General features: G+C 57.9%; 1 protein-coding gene across 2 annotated transcripts in view; it reads left to right on the top strand.

Moving 5' to 3' along the window:
• The window catches only part of LOC140394368 (caspase-8-like), a 119070-nt gene that overhangs the window by 20426 nt on the left and 86344 nt on the right, over positions 1–12300 (top strand). The gene's annotated exons all lie outside the window — the stretch shown is intronic.

A 12300-nucleotide genomic window follows, 5' to 3' on the forward strand; every position in this document is an offset into this window, starting at 1 on the left:
GAGAGAGAGAAGGGAACATACAGGGAGGAGAGTTTGTGACACGTGGAGAGAGAGAGAGTGGGACACGTGGGGAGGAGAGCGAGGGGGACTCGCCGTGAGCAGAGAGAGGGGGACTCGCCGTGAGCAGAGAGAGAGAGAGAGGGACACACACGCCGTGAGCAGAAAGAGAGAGGGGAACATACAGGGAGGAGAGTTTGTGACACGTGGAGAGAGAGAGAGTGGGACACATGGGGAGGAGAGCGAGGGGGACTCGCCGTGAGCAGAGAGAGGGGGATTCGCCGTGAGCAGAGAGACAGAGAGATGGACACACACGCCGTGAGCAGAGAGAGAGAGGGGAACATACAGGGAGGAGAGTTTGTGACACGTGGAGAGAGAGAGAGTGGGACACATGGGGAGGAGAGCGAGGGGGACTCGCCGTGAGCAGAGAGAGAGGGGGCCATACAGGGAGGAGAGATTGTGACACGTGGCGAGAGAGAGAGTGGGACATGTGGGGAGGAGAGAGAGTGGGACTCGCCGGGAGCAGAGAGAGAGAGAGAGAGAGTGGGACTTGCCGGGAGCAGAGAGAGAGAGAGAGAGAGTGGGACTCGCCGGGAGCAGAGAGAGAGAGGGGGACTCGCCGTGAGCAGAGAGAGAGAGGGGGACATACAGGGAAGAAAGATTGTGGCATGTGGAGAGAGAGAGAGTGGGACACGTGGGGAGGAGAGAGAGTGGGACTCGCCAGGAGCAGAGAGAGAGGGGGGGACGCGCCGTGAGCAGAGAGAGAGAGGGACATATGAGGAGAGAGAGATTGGGGCGCACATGATGAGGGAGAGTTGGATGAAGAGAGAGAGAGTGGGGCGCACATGAAAGGGAGAGTGGGACATATGAAAAGAGAGAGAGTGGGACACACATGGAGGAGAGAGTGGGGCGCACATGGAGAGAGAGAGTGGGGTGCGCATGGAGAGAGAGAGTGCGGCACATGGAGAAAGAGGGAGGGGCGCACATGGATAGAGTGGGACACATGGCGAGAGAGAGTGGGGCACATGGAGAGAGAGTGGAACGCATGGAGAGAGAGTGGGGTGCACATGGGGAGAGAGTGGGACACGGAGAGAGAGAGAGGGACACGTGGAGAGAGAGAGTGGGGCACATGGAGGGAGAGAGTGGGGCACATGGAGAGAGAGTGGGACACATGGAGAGAGAGTGGGACGCACATGGAGAGAGAGAGTGACACATGGAGAGAGAGTGGAACGCATGGAGAGAGAGTGGGGTGCACATGGGGAGAGATAGTGGGACACGGAGAGAGAGAGAGGGACACGTGGAGAGAGAGAGAGAGGGACACGTGGAGAGAGAGAGTGGGGCACATGGAGGGAGAGAGTGGGGCACATGGAGGGAGAGAGTGGGGCACATGGAGAGAGAGTGGGACACATGGAGAGAGAGTGGGACGCACATGGAGAGAGAGAGAGAGTGGGAGACACATGGAGAGAGAGGGACACATGGAGAGAGAGAGTGGGGCACATGGAGAGAGAGTGGGACACATGGAGAGAGAGAGAGAGAGAGTGGGACTCGCCGGGAGCAGAGAGAGAGAGGGGGACTCGCCGTGAGCAGAGAGAGAGAGGGGGACATACAGGGAAGAAAGATTGTGGCATGTGGAGAGAGAGAGAGTGGGACACGTGGGGAGGAGAGCGAGTGGGACTCGCCAGGAGCAGAGAGAGAGGGGGGGACGCGCCGTGAGCAGAGAGAGAGAGGGACATATGAAGAGAGAGAGATTGGGGCGCACATGATGAGGGAGAGTTGGATGAAGAGAGAGAGAGTGGGGCGCACATGAAAGGGAGAGTGGGACATATGAAAAGAGAGAGAGTGGGACACACATGGAGGAGAGAGTGGGGCGCACATGGAGAGAGAGAGTGGGGTGCGCATGGAGAGAGAGAGTGCGGCACATGGAGAAAGAGGGAGGGGCGCACATGGATAGAGTGGGACACATGGCGAGAGAGAGTGGGGCACATGGAGAGAGAGTGGAACGCATGGAGAGAGAGTGGGGTGCACATGGGGAGAGAGTGGGACACGGAGAGAGAGAGAGGGACACGTGGAGAGAGAGAGAGGGACACGTGGAGAGAGAGAGTGGGGCACATGGAGGGAGAGAGTGGGGCACATGGAGAGAGAGTGGGACACATGGAGAGAGAGTGGGACGCACATGGAGAGAGAGAGTGACACATGGAGAGAGAGTGGAACGCATGGAGAGAGAGTGGGGTGCACATGGGGAGAGATAGTGGGACACGGAGAGAGAGAGAGGGACACGTGGAGAGAGAGAGAGAGAGGGACACGTGGAGAGAGAGAGTGGGGCACATGGAGGGAGAGAGTGGGGCACATGGAGGGAGAGAGTGGGGCACATGGAGAGAGAGTGGGACACATGGAGAGAGAGTGGGACGCACATGGAGAGAGAGAGAGTGGGAGACACATGGAGAGAGAGGGACACATGGAGAGAGAGAGTGGGGCACATGGAGAGAGAGTGGGACACATGGAGAGAGAATGGGACACACATGGAGAGAGAATGGGACACATGGAGAGAGAGAGTGGGACACATGGAGAGAGAGTGGGATGCACATGGAGAGAGAGAGTGGGACACATGGAGAGAGAGTGGGACTCATGGAGAGAGTGGGGTGCACATGGAGAGAGAGAATGGGGCGCACATGGAAAGTGAGTGGGGCGCGCATGGAGAGAGAGAGTGGGACACTCATGGAGTGCGAGAGTGGGCACACAAGGAGAGAGAGAGTGGGACACACATGGAGAGAGAGAGTGGGAAATATGGAGAGAGAGAGTGGGGCGCGCATGGAGAGAGAGAGTGGGACACATGGAGAGAGTGGGACACATGGAGAGAGAGTGGGACGCACATGGAGAGAGAGAGTGGGACACATGGAGAGAGAGTGGGACACATGGAGAGAGTGGGGTGCACATGGAGAGAGAGAATGGGGCGCACATGGAGAGAGAGAATGGGACACATGGAGAGAGAGAGTGGGGCACATGGAGAGAGTGGGGCGCGCATGGAGAGAGAGAATGGGGTGCACATGGAGAGAGAGAGTGGGGCGCGCATGGAGAGAGAGAGTGGGACACTCATGGAGTGCGAGAGTGGGCACACAAGGAGAGAGAGAGTGGGACACACATGGAGAGAAAGAGTGGGACATATGGAGAGAGAGTGGGGCGTGCATGGAGAGAGAGAGAGTGGGACGCTCATGGAGAGCGAGAGTGGGCACACATGGAGAGAGCGAGTGGGGCGCACATGGAGAGAGAGAGTGGGTCGCACATGGAGAGAGAGAGTGGGGCGCACATGGAGAGAGAGAGTGGGGCGCACATGGAGAGAGAGAGTGGGGCGCACATGGAGAGAGAGTGGGGCGCACATGGAGAGAGAGAGTGGGGCACATGGAGAGAGTGTGGGACGCACATCGAGAGAGAGAGTGGGACACATGGAGAGAGAGAGAGGGACACATGGAGAGAGAGAGAGTGTTGGCACATGGAGAGAGCGTAGAACACATATGGAGAGAGAGAGTGGGACACATGGAGAGAGAGTGGGACACATGGAGAGAGAGTGGGACGCACATGGGGAGAGAGAGTGGGACACATGGAGAGAGAGAGGGACACGTGGAGAGAGAGTGGGGCACATGGAAAGAGAGTGGGACGCACATGGAGAGAGAGAGTGGGACACATGGAGAGAGAGTGGGACGCATATGGAGAGAGAGAGAGTGGAACACATGGAGAGAGAGTGGGACGCACATGGAGAGAGAGAGTGGAACACATGGAGAGAGAGTGGGACGCACATGGAGAGAGAGAGTGGAACACATGGAGAGAGAGTGGGACGCATATGGAGAGAGAGAGAGTGGGGCGCGCATGGAGAGAGAGAGTGGGGCACATGGAGAGAGAGAGAGGGACACATGGAGAGAGAGTGGGACGCGCATGGAGAGAGAGAGTGGCGCGCACATGGAGGGAGAGAGTGGGGCACATGGAGGGAGAGAGTGGGGCACATGGAGGGAGAGAGTGGGGCACATGGAGAGAGAGTGGGACACATGGAGAGAGAGTGGGACGCACATGGAGAGAGAGAGAGAGTGGGAGACACATGGAGAGAGAGGGACACATGGAGAGAGAGAGTGGGGCACATGGAGAGAGAGTGGGACACATGGAGAGAGAGAGAGAGAGAGTGGGACTCGCCGGGAGCAGAGAGAGAGAGGGGGACTCGCCGTGAGCAGAGAGAGAGAGGGGGACATACAGGGAAGAAAGATTGTGGCATGTGGAGAGAGAGAGAGTGGGACACGTGGGGAGGAGAGCGAGTGGGACTCGCCAGGAGCAGAGAGAGAGGGGGGGACGCGCCGTGAGCAGAGAGAGAGAGGGACATATGAAGAGAGAGAGATTGGGGCGCACATGATGAGGGAGAGTTGGATGAAGAGAGAGAGAGTGGGGCGCACATGAAAGGGAGAGTGGGACATATGAAAAGAGAGAGAGTGGGACACACATGGAGGAGAGAGTGGGGCGCACATGGAGAGAGAGAGTGGGGTGCGCATGGAGAGAGAGAGTGCGGCACATGGAGAAAGAGGGAGGGGCGCACATGGATAGAGTGGGACACATGGCGAGAGAGAGTGGGGCACATGGAGAGAGAGTGGAACGCATGGAGAGAGAGTGGGGTGCACATGGGGAGAGAGTGGGACACGGAGAGAGAGAGAGGGACACGTGGAGAGAGAGAGAGGGACACGTGGAGAGAGAGAGTGGGGCACATGGAGGGAGAGAGTGGGGCACATGGAGAGAGAGTGGGACACATGGAGAGAGAGTGGGACGCACATGGAGAGAGAGAGTGACACATGGAGAGAGAGTGGAACGCATGGAGAGAGAGTGGGGTGCACATGGGGAGAGATAGTGGGACACGGAGAGAGAGAGAGGGACACGTGGAGAGAGAGAGAGAGAGGGACACGTGGAGAGAGAGAGTGGGGCACATGGAGGGAGAGAGTGGGGCACATGGAGGGAGAGAGTGAGGCACATGGAGAGAGAGTGGGACACATGGAGAGAGAGTGGGACGCACATGGAGAGAGAGAGAGTGGGAGACACATGGAGAGAGAGGGACACATGGAGAGAGAGAGTGGGGCACATGGAGAGAGAGTGGGACACATGGAGAGAGAATGGGACACACATGGAGAGAGAATGGGACACATGGAGAGAGAGAGTGGGACACATGGAGAGAGAGTGGGATGCACATGGAGAGAGAGAGTGGGACACATGGAGAGAGAGTGGGACTCATGGAGAGAGTGGGGTGCACATGGAGAGAGAGAATGGGGCGCACATGGAAAGTGAGTGGGGCGCGCATGGAGAGAGAGAGTGGGACACTCATGGAGTGCGAGAGTGGGCACACAAGGAGAGAGAGAGTGGGACACACATGGAGAGAGAGAGTGGGAAATATGGAGAGAGAGAGTGGGGCGCGCATGGAGAGAGAGAGTGGGACACATGGAGAGAGTGGGACACATGGAGAGAGAGTGGGACGCACATGGAGAGAGAGAGTGGGACACATGGAGAGAGAGTGGGACACATGGAGAGAGTGGGGTGCACATGGAGAGAGAGAATGGGGCGCACATGGAGAGAGAGAATGGGACACATGGAGAGAGAGAGTGGGGCACATGGAGAGAGTGGGGCGCGCATGGAGAGAGAGAATGGGGTGCACATGGAGAGAGAGAGTGGGGCGCGCATGGAGAGAGAGAGTGGGACACTCATGGAGTGCGAGAGTGGGCACACAAGGAGAGAGAGAGTGGGACACACATGGAGAGAAAGAGTGGGACATATAGAGAGAGAGTGGGGCGTGCATGGAGAGAGAGAGAGTGGGACGCTCATGGAGAGCGAGAGTGGGCACACATGGAGAGAGCGAGTGGGGCGCACATGGAGAGAGAGAGTGGGTCGCACATGGAGAGAGAGAGTGGGGCGCACATGGAGAGAGAGAGTGGGGCGCACATGGAGAGAGAGAGTGGGGCGCACATGGAGAGAGAGTGGGGCGCACATGGAGAGAGAGAGTGGGGCACATGGAGAGAGTGTGGGACGCACATCGAGAGAGAGAGTGGGACACATGGAGAGAGAGAGAGGGACACATGGAGAGAGAGAGAGTGTTGGCACATGGAGAGAGCGTAGAACACATATGGAGAGAGAGAGTGGGACACATGGAGAGAGAGTGGGACACATGGAGAGAGAGTGGGACGCACATGGGGAGAGAGAGTGGGACACATGGAGAGAGAGAGGGACACGTGGAGAGAGAGTGGGGCACATGGAAAGAGAGTGGGACGCACATGGAGAGAGAGAGTGGGACACATGGAGAGAGAGTGGGACGCATATGGAGAGAGAGAGAGTGGAACACATGGAGAGAGAGTGGGACGCACATGGAGAGAGAGAGTGGAACACATGGAGAGAGAGTGGGACGCACATGGAGAGAGAGAGTGGAACACATGGAGAGAGAGTGGGACGCATATGGAGAGAGAGAGAGTGGGGCGCGCATGGAGAGAGAGAGTGGGGCACATGGAGAGAGAGAGAGGGACACATGGAGAGAGAGTGGGACGCGCATGGAGAGAGAGAGTGGCGCGCACATGGAGGGAGAGTGGAGCACATGGAGAGAGAGAGAGAGACACATGGAGAGAGAGTGGGACGTGCATGGAGAGAGACTGGGACATATGGAGAGAGAGAGTGGGGCGCGCATGGAGAGAGAGAGAGTGGGGCACATGGAGAAAGTGAGTGGGGCGCACATGGAGAGAGAGAATGGGGCGCACATAGAGAGAGCGTGTGGGGCACACATGGAGAGAGAGATTGGGGCGCACATGGAGAGAGAGTGTGGGCACACATGGAGAGAGAGAGTGGGACACACATGGAGAGAGAGAGTGGGCGCACATGGAGAGAGAAAGTGGGCACACATGGAGAGAGAGAGTGGGGCACACATGGAGAGAGCGTGTGGGGCACACATGGAGAGAGAGCGTGGGCACACATGGAGAGAGAGAGTGGGCACGCATGGAGAGAGAAAGTGGGCACACATGGAGAGAGAGTGTGGGACGCATGGAGAGAGAGTGGGACACATGGAGAGAGAGTGGCACGCACATGGATAGAGAGAGTGGGACACATGGAGAAAGAGAGAGAGTGGGGCGCACATGGAGAGAGAGAATGGGACACATGGAGAGAGAGAGTGGGGCGCGCATGGAGAGAGAGAGTGGGACACTCATGGAGTGCGAGAGTGGGCACACAAGGAGAGAGAGAGTGGGACACACATGGAGAGAGAGAGTGGGACATATGGAGAGAGAGAGTGGGGCGTGCATGGAGTGAGAGAGAGTGGGGCACATGGAGAGAGTGAGTGGGGCGCACATGGTGAGAGAGAATGGGGCGCACATGGAGAGTGAGAATGGGACACATGGAGAGAGAGTGTGGGGCGCGCATGGAGAGAGAGAGTGGAACACATGGAGAGAGAGTGGGACGCACATGGAGAGAGAGAGTGGAACACATGGAGAGAGAGTGGGACTCGCCGGGAGCAGAGAGAGAGAGAGAGAGAGTGGGACTTGCCGGGAGCAGAGAGAGAGAGAGAGAGAGTGGGACTCGCCGGGAGCAGAGAGAGAGAGGGGGACTCGCCGTGAGCAGAGAGAGAGAGGGGGACATACAGGGAAGAAAGATTGTGGCATGTGGAGAGAGAGAGAGTGGGACACGTGGGGAGGAGAGAGAGTGGGACTCGCCAGGAGCAGAGAGAGAGGGGGGGACGCGCCGTGAGCAGAGAGAGAGAGGGACATATGAGGAGAGAGAGATTGGGGCGCACATGATGAGGGAGAGTTGGATGAAGAGAGAGAGAGTGGGGCGCACATGAAAGGGAGAGTAGGACATATGAAAAGAGAGAGAGTGGGACACACATGGAGGAGAGAGTGGGGCGCACATGGAGAGAGAGAGTGGGGTGCGCATGGAGAGAGAGAGTGCGGCACATGGAGAAAGAGGGAGGGGCGCACATGGATAGAGTGGGACACATGGCGAGAGAGAGTGGGGCACATGGAGAGAGAGTGGAACGCATGGAGAGAGAGTGGGGTGCACATGGGGAGAGAGTGGGACACGGAGAGAGAGAGAGGGACACGTGGAGAGAGAGAGAGGGACACGTGGAGAGAGAGAGTGGGGCACATGGAGGGAGAGAGTGGGGCACATGGAGAGAGAGTGGGACACATGGAGAGAGAGTGGGACGCACATGGAGAGAGAGAGTGACACATGGAGAGAGAGTGGAACGCATGGAGAGAGAGTGGGGTGCACATGGGGAGAGATAGTGGGACACGGAGAGAGAGAGAGGGACACGTGGAGAGAGAGAGAGAGGGACACGTGGAGAGAGAGAGTGGGGCACATGGAGGGAGAGAGTGGGGCACATGGAGGGAGAGAGTGGGGCACATGGAGAGAGAGTGGGACACATGGAGAGAGAGTGGGACGCACATGGAGAGAGAGAGAGAGTGGGAGACACATGGAGAGAGAGGGACACATGGAGAGAGAGAGTGGGGCACATGGAGAGAGAGTGGGACACATGGAGAGAGAGAGAGAGAGAGTGGGACTCGCCGGGAGCAGAGAGAGAGAGGGGGACTCGCCGTGAGCAGAGAGAGAGAGGGGGACATACAGGGAAGAAAGATTGTGGCATGTGGAGAGAGAGAGAGTGGGACACGTGGGGAGGAGAGCGAGTGGGACTCGCCAGGAGCAGAGAGAGAGGGGGGGACGCGCCGTGAGCAGAGAGAGAGAGGGACATATGAAGAGAGAGAGATTGGGGCGCACATGATGAGGGAGAGTTGGATGAAGAGAGAGAGAGTGGGGCGCACATGAAAGGGAGAGTGGGACATATGAAAAGAGAGAGAGTGGGACACACATGGAGGAGAGAGTGGGGCGCACATGGAGAGAGAGAGTGGGGTGCGCATGGAGAGAGAGAGTGCGGCACATGGAGAAAGAGGGAGGGGCGCACATGGATAGAGTGGGACACATGGCGAGAGAGAGTGGGGCACATGGAGAGAGAGTGGAACGCATGGAGAGAGAGTGGGGTGCACATGGGGAGAGAGTGGGACACGGAGAGAGAGAGAGGGACACGTGGAGAGAGAGAGAGGGACACGTGGAGAGAGAGAGTGGGGCACATGGAGGGAGAGAGTGGGGCACATGGAGAGAGAGTGGGACGCACATGGAGAGAGAGAGTGACACATGGAGAGAGAGTGGAACGCATGGAGAGAGAGTGGGGTGCACATGGGGAGAGATAGTGGGACACGGAGAGAGAGAGAGGGACACGTGGAGAGAGAGAGAGAGAGGGACACGTGGAGAGAGAGAGTGGGGCACATGGAGGGAGAGAGTGGGGCACATGGAGGGAGAGAGTGGGGCACATGGAGAGAGAGTGGGACACATGGAGAGAGAGTGGGACGCACATGGAGAGAGAGAGAGTGGGAGACACATGGAGAGAGAGGGACACATGGAGAGAGAGAGTGGGGCACATGGAGAGAGAGTGGGACACATGGAGAGAGAATGGGACACACATGGAGAGAGAATGGGACACATGGAGAGAGAGAGTGGGACACATGGAGAGAGAGTGGGATGCACATGGAGAGAGTGGGGTGCACATGGAGAGAGAGAATGGGGCGCACATGGAAAGTGAGTGGGGCGCGCATGGAGAGAGAGAGTGGGACACTCATGGAGTGCGAGAGTGGGCACACAAGGAGAGAGAGAGTGGGACACACATGGAGAGAGAGAGTGGGAAATATGGAGAGAGAGAGTGGGGCGCGCATGGAGAGAGAGAGTGGGACACATGGAGAGAGTGGGACACATGGAGAGAGAGTGGGACGCACATGGAGAGAGAGAGTGGGACACATGGAGAGAGAGTGGGACACATGGAGAGAGTGGGGTGCACATGGAGAGAGAGAATGGGGCGCACATGGAGAGAGAGAATGGGACACATGGAGAGAGAGAGTGGGGCACATGGAGAGAGTGGGGCGCGCATGGAGAGAGAGAATGGGGTGCACATGGAGAGAGAGAGTGGGGCGCGCATGGAGAGAGAGAGTGGGACACTCATGGAGTGCGAGAGTGGGCACACAAGGAGAGAGAGAGTGGGACACACATGGAGAGAAAGAGTGGGACATATGGAGAGAGAGTGGGGCGTGCATGGAGAGAGAGAGAGTGGGACGCTCATGGAGAGCGAGAGTGGGCACACATGGAGAGAGCGAGTGGGGCGCACATGGAGAGAGAGAGTGGGGCGCACATGGAGAGAGAGAGTGGGGCGCACATGGAGAGAGAGAGTGGGGCGCACATGGAGAGAGAGAGTGGGGCGCACATGGAGAGAGAGTGGGGCGCACATGGAGAGAGAGAGTGGGGCACATGGAGAGAGTGTGGGACGCACATCGAGAGAGAGAGTGGGACACATGGAGAGAGAGAGAGGGACACATGGAGAGAGAGAGAGTGTTGGCACATGGAGAGAGCGTAGAACACATATGGAGAGAGAGAGTGGGACACATGGAGAGAGAGTGGGACACATGGAGAGAGAGTGGGACGCACATGGGGAGAGAGAGTGGGACACATGGAGAGAGAGAGGGACACGTGGAGAGAGAGTGGGGCACATGGAAAGAGAGTGGGACGCACATGGAGAGAGAGAGTGGGACACATGGAGAGAGAGTGGGACGCATATGGAGAGAGAGAGTGGAACACATGGAGAGAGAGTGGGACGCACATGGAGAGAGAGAGTGGAACACATGGAGAGAGAGTGGGACGCACATGGAGAGAGAGAGTGGAACACGTGGAGAGAGAGTGGGACGCATATGGAGAGAGAGAGAGTGGGGCGCGCATGGAGAGAGAGAGTGGGGCACATGGAGAGAGAGAGAGGGACACATGGAGAGAGAGTGGGACGCGCATGGAGAGAGAGAGTGGCGCGCACATGGAGGGAGAGTGGAGCACATGGAGAGAGAGAGAGAGACACATGGAGAGAGAGTGGGACGTGCATGGAGAGAGACTGGGACATATGGAGAGAGAGAGTGGGGCGCGCATGGAGAGAGAGAGAGTGGGGCACATGGAGAAAGTGAGTGGGGCGCACATGGAGAGAGAGAATGGGGCGCACATGGAGAGAGCGTGTGGGGCACACATGGAGAGAGAGATTGGGGCGCACATGGAGAGAGAGTGTGGGCACACATGGAGAGAGAGAGTGGGCGCACATGGAGAGAGAAAGTGGGCACACATGGAGAGAGAGAGTGGGGCACACATGGAGAGAGCGTGTGGGGCACACATGGAGAGAGAGCGTGGGCACACATGGAGAGAGAGAGTGGGCACGCATGGAGAGAGAAAGTGGGCACACATGGTGAGAGAGTGTGGGACGCATGGAGAGAGAGTGGGACACATGGAGAGAGAGTGGCACGCACATGGATAGAGAGAGTGGGACACATGGAGAAAGAGAGAGAGTGGGGCGCACATGGAGAGAGAGAATGGGACACATGGAGAGAGAGAGTGGGGCGCGCATGGAGAGAGAGAGTGGGACACTCATGGAGTGCGAGAGTGGGCACACAAGGAGAGAGAGAGTGGGACACACATGGAGAGAGAGAGTGGGACATATGGAGAGAGAGAGTGGGGCGCGCATGGAGTGAGAGAGAGTGGGGCACATGGAGAGAGTGAGTGGGGCGCACATGGTGAGAGAGAATGGGGCGCACATGGTGAGAGAGAATGGGGCGCACATGGAGAGTGAGAATGGGACACATGGAGAGAGAGTGTGGGGCGCGCATGGAGAGAGAGAGTGGAACACATGGAGAGAGAGTGGGACGCACATGGAGAGAGAGAGTGGAACACATGGAGAGAGAGTGGGACGCATATGGAGAGAGAGAGAGTGGGGCGCGCATGGAGAGAGAGAGTGGGTCACATGGAGAAGAGAGAGAGGGACACGTGGAGAGAGAGTGGGACGCGCATGGAGAGAGAGAGTGGCGCGCATATGGAGGGAGAGTGGAGCACATGGAGAGAGAGAGCGGGACACATTTAGAGAGAGAGAGGGACACATGGAGAGAGAGAGTGGGATGCACATGGAGAGAGAGAGTGGGACACTCATGGAGTGCGAGAGTGGGCACACAAGGAGAGAGAGAGTGGGACACACATGGAGAGAGAGAGTGGGACATATGGAGAGAGAGAGTGGGGCGCGCATGGAGTGAGAGAGAGTGGGGCACATGGAGAGAGAGAGAGTGTGGGACACATGGAGAGAGAGTGGGACGCACATGGAGAGAGAGAGTGGGACACATGGAGAGAGAGTGGGACGCACATGGAGAGAGAGAGCGGGACACATTTAGAGAGAGAGAGGGACACATGGAG

The sequence above is a fragment of the Scyliorhinus torazame genome, chromosome 2, assembly GCF_047496885.1.
Source record: "Scyliorhinus torazame isolate Kashiwa2021f chromosome 2, sScyTor2.1, whole genome shotgun sequence".
Lineage (NCBI taxonomy): Eukaryota > Metazoa > Chordata > Chondrichthyes > Carcharhiniformes > Scyliorhinidae > Scyliorhinus > Scyliorhinus torazame.